The sequence below is a fragment of the Triticum dicoccoides genome, chromosome 6A (genome assembly GCF_002162155.2).
Source record: "Triticum dicoccoides isolate Atlit2015 ecotype Zavitan chromosome 6A, WEW_v2.0, whole genome shotgun sequence".
Classification (NCBI taxonomy): domain Eukaryota; kingdom Viridiplantae; phylum Streptophyta; class Magnoliopsida; order Poales; family Poaceae; genus Triticum; species Triticum dicoccoides.
This window is the reverse complement of record NC_041390.1, coordinates 345,836,909-345,842,248: the sequence shown is the minus strand read 5'-3', so window position 1 is coordinate 345,842,248 and position 5,340 is coordinate 345,836,909.

The window sequence follows — 5,340 nt, the reverse complement described above, 5'->3', positions numbered from 1 at the left end:
CTCGATCCGGACTAAGACCTCCGGTTTATATAGACACTGGAGGGGACTAGGGTTGTACAAGGTCGGTTACAAAGAAAGGAATCTTCATATTTGGTCGCCAAGCTTGCCTTCCACGCCAAGGAGAGTCCCATCCACACACGGGAGAGAGTCTTTGGTCTTGTATCTTCACAGCCCATTAGTCCGGCCCATGTCCAACAGGCCGGACGCCCGAGGACCCCTTAGTCCAGGACTACCTCACCCACTTGGAGTACAGAAGGCCTAAAGTCACCCCAGGATGGCAATAGTCAGGCATTCACTCTGTCATCATAAAGACCATTTATTGCGGGCGTTACCAGTAACGTTCATGACACAACTCTCATCGAACCCCTATGTAACTGAAGGCTGCGAGGGGCACTCCATATAAGCCACCCCTCCCCTCTAGCACAAGGGTTCACACCCCATGTAACTATTACACACTTCAATTGACAAGCCTCTGCGGAACCGAGACATAGAGTTGTTACCTCTTCCGAGAGGGGCCTGAACTCATAAACTTGTGCGTACAATCTCACCATAGCTAGGACTCTGCCCTCTCTTATGTACCCCTACTTCTATTGTCAGACTCGTTCCCATGACAAGCGCCCCCCTAGGGCACGCCCTGAGGGCTTGTGGAGCCTTCGGGACTCTTCTGCCTTCCTCTCCAAGTCATGTGTGTGTCTTCTGGTCCAAGAAAAATCATCGTAAAGTTTTATTCCGTTTGGACTCCATTTGATATTCCTTTCCTACAAAAGTCAAAAACAAGGAAAAAACAGAAAGTGGCACTGGGCTATGGGTTAATAACTTAGTCCCAAAAATAATATAAAATAGCAGAACAATGCGTATAAAACATTCAAACAGATAATATAATAGCATGGAACAATCAAAAATTATAGATACGTTGGAGACATATCAGAGTTGTCCTTCTTCTTGAAGAACTTCTTCGTTTTCTTCTCATCATCAGAGTCATAATTCTTGCTCTTGCTCTTGCTTTTGCCTCGATAGTTGCGAGAGTCATATCTTCCACTTGCATGGATTTTAGCTTCCTGGAGAGGGCAATCCGAAATGAAATGTCCTGGCCTTTTGTACTTGAAAAGGGTGTATTCTCCAGCAGGTTTTGATGAAGATTTTAAACCGCCAGAGGTGCTTGAACTTTTCTTTTGGAACCGGCTCTTTCGGTCATCTGAATCTTCTTCGGCATTCCCATCGGAGGAAGAATCGGCTACAACCTTAAGAGCATGATTTTTGCGTTGACTGGAGCCATAGAGATCTCCTTTATCTTATTCTTGTTCCTCGTGAGTGTTCAGTCTTTCCATGACATCAGCAGAGTCGAGGGATTTAATATCAGACCGTTCATGAATCATCAAGACAAGACCATCGAATGAGCTGTCAAGAGATCAGAGCAGTTTCTTCACAACTTCATGGTCAGTGATCTCTTTGGCGCCGAGACCTTGAACCTCATTCTCTATGTCACTGAGACGGTCAAAGGTTTGCTGACAACTTTCATTTCCAATGCGCTTGAAGCGATTGAATTTCGCCTGAAGAGTATCAATTCAAGCTTCTTTCTGAGTTGAAACTCCTTCATTGATCTTCTCTAGGACGTCCCACAAATCCTTCACAGTTTCACACTGGCGATACCGAAGAAATTGCGCTCGAGAGAGATGGCCACCAATTTCACCTTTTGCTTGCGCATCCATTTGAATGAATTTCTTCTCCTTGTCAGTGGGGACTTGACGTATTGCAATGGTGAACCCGAACTGCACCACATTCCACATGTCATCGTCTATTGCTCGGAGATAGATCTTCATCTTCTCCTTCTAGAAGGGATAGTCCGTCCCATCGAATATGGGAATCTTGAGAAGCGACTTGTAGCTCACTGAAGACATACTTAAACTCCGAGGTTGTTAGACCAAAATGAGCAGAGTCAAGGAGTACCTTGCTCTGATACCAATTGTAGGAATAAAGTATTTCTACCAGAGGGGGATGAATGGGAGTTTTAATATTTCTTCAGAAATCTCAAAACTCTCGAAACCCAGAAGCGGAAATGAATGAAAAACAAACTACAACGAGCTAAAACTAAGTACCGCAAGGAAACTACTCATGCTTGATAGCGACAAGGTATTTGGACCGGTTCGTCCTTCTGCACACAAACTACGTCTGGTTGGAGGGGCTGTGACTTAACAGGGAAGATAAACTCTCTTCATTCAATTCTCCTCGACAATTCCTTTGTCAACCAATGCCGATTACTCGTGGTAGATACTTGAGGCCATCTCCAAACCTTTACAGACTTGTTCTTCGAGAACCATAATCACTCTTGGTCTCTGAAGAAATTGACACCTAACTGTCTAGAGAGTTTGCAGCTCTCAAGAGTAATAGGCAGACCGTACTGGACTTAGATTCGAGTGATGTTGAACCACTATCTAATTCTTTGGCTCTAGGGGTTTTCTCTCGGTGGATTTTAAACTCAAATCGCTTGGAGGGGGTTGCTCAACACTCTCCTGAGAATCAAACAGAGCAGTCACTGGACAAAGCTGATGCGGGGTGGCTATTTATAGCCGCAGCCTTCCCAGATAGGAAATGGCCATTTTGGACACATTGTCCAGCCAATGGCCAACCAACACGTTTCACAACGGTCGGATTTGGAGCAACGGTAACATTACTTAAGAAACAAGTAATGCTAACTCCTTGGTATGAGACAAATCTCTCGTAGTGAAGAAGATCACAGTCTCTTGCTGGCAAGTTTTGCTCGGAACACAAATGGATTTCTCTCACAACTTTCATAGGATTTGGGTTTAGCATCAGAGAATCAAAGTTTCGAACGCTATGCTCCTCTTAATAGTATGGTGGCCCTACGACTCAATAAAGCGAAGAAGAAGAACAAAATAAATGCTACGTCTTCACTTTGTCTTCATTCTTCCTCGGACACAGTCATTTTCTTCAGACAGACAATGAACCAATTGCTTGAACTTCAACAATTTTTAGGGTTCACTCTTGTTAACATCATCTTCGGTGATAACCTTCGCTGCAACGCAGGGAAATTATCTTCGTTGTTTGCATCAAACTCCTCGATATCTCAGGGACATGTTACTCTGTGTGCACTAGCAAACACATAAGTCACATAATGTTTATGTCAACAAACTTCAAAACATAAGGGGCCTATCATTACACCAACAGATGCTTGTCCCAGTAAGGACAACACCCAAGAACCAGTCCACCCAGAAATCAAATTATCAAAGTAACGAACACAAATCATATGAGCATGATGAAAATTAACTTGACGATAATTCCCATGTGTCCTCGGTAGCGTTTTGCTTTATATAAGATTCCGTCCAGGCTTATACTTTGCTACAGAAAGGGTTGGGCCACCTTGCTGCACTGTACACTCATTGCTTGTTACCCGTTACGAATTATCTTGCTACAAAACTATCTATTACCCATAATTTTAGTGCTGGCAGAAAATACCTTGCTGAAAACCGCTTGTCATTTCCTTCTGCTTCTCATTGGGTTCGACACTCTTACTTATTAAAAGGGCTATGATTGATCCCCTATACTTGTGGGTCATCATTAGGCTCTATTAGGGTAGTAGTAGTCATCAGCGAGATCAGCTGGCTCCTGGGCTCCGTCATCTGATCACAACAATCGGGTAGATGGGGAAAGAGGTAGCAAAGTAACCGTGAATACTCATCCAAAGTACTCGCAAGACTTACATCAGATCTATACTAAATATGCATTTGTATTAAGGAATGGGGCTATATCTTTGGACTAGACTACAGAAATGCCAGAATAGAGGGGAAGGCCTAGCCTATCGATTTTGGGAAATGTAGCATGCAAATTCAAAAATTTCCTACGCTCACGCAAGATCTATCTAGGAGATGCATAGCAACGAGTGGGAGAGAGTGTGTCTATGTACCCTCGTAGACCGAAAGCGGAAGCGTTTGACAACGCGTTTGATGTAGTCGAACTTCTTTTCATTCCGACCGATCAAGCACCGAACATACGTCACCTCCGAGTTTTGCACAAGTTCAGCTCGATGACCGTGATGCCCGGATACTTAAGCTACAAGAACCTCTGCTAATGATGCCACCTCACCTCGATTACTGTTGCTAATCTTGCGTTAGTTCGAACCGATTTGAATTCAAATTAAAAATTAGGCAAACAACAAAAGTTTTCAAACAATGAAACTAAAATGTTCAGGTCATGCCAGATAATGCATAGGTAATTATGGTGGTGAAACCAAACATTTATGAAATGCTTAATCGCACTAAAATGATTTAAATAGTATCAAAACTAATTATTAAAATGCCTTTACTAATTAATAAAATATCAAACTAAATTATTTGGGGACTAGACTTTTTGTGGTTGTGGACTAAATTGAAATACTAAATTAGATGCCAAGTATATAATTTACAAAAACTGAAAGAATAGGAAACAAAAATAAAACAAAACAAAATAAAATAAAACAACAAATATACTCCCTCCGTTCCTAAATATTTGTTTTTCTAAACATTTCAAATGACTACTACATACGAATGTATATAGACATATTTTAGAGTGTAGATTCACTCATTTTGCTCCGTGTGTAGTCACTTGTTGAAATGACTAGAAAGACAAGTATTTAGGAATGGAGGGAGTATAAACCTATAAGAATACTAGCCGATCCTCCAACATGAAGCTTCCCCGATTTTATGCAGTTCTGCCCGTTCGATCTGGCCTTTGACTTGCCATTGGATTTTCGCCTTTGGTAAATTTTGTTTTCACCACGCGGTGGTTTTCCGTGACCTATGACTGGTGGGCTGGTCCGTCGCATGGATTGGCTGGGTGAGCTGCGCTCACGTGGGAAAGAATTTCCCAACCCGCTCGCCCCACGCGCCGCGCACACAACACACATTGCATGAACCCTAGCCTCCAATCCTCTGCCAGCACACCCTCACTCCTCCCTCGCTCCACTGCAGCCGCCACACTTCTCTCTCCTCGGTTCTCTCTTCCCCCTCATTCACCACAGCCATAGCCCCAGGAGCTTCGCAGTCCCTGTCAAGGAGATCCATGGCCTCCCAAGGTGCTCATCTGCCCAGGTCGTGAGGAAGCCGGGGGAGGAGGAGACCTCGTCGCGAGGGAGCTTCGGGAGGAGGAGCTCAACCCAAGAGGAGAGGATGCCAGCCAGGGAGTCGTCTTGGCTGGACGTGGTCCTTCGCGTCTTGAACCTAGCGCCGTAGGCGGCTCGTGCAATGGCGCAGCGGAGGACGGCCTCAGCTGGTGGGTGACGGCGCCCGCATCTGGTGCATGACCTCGCATCCTGGGTGCGTGCTGGATTAGCTCGCGTCTTCACGG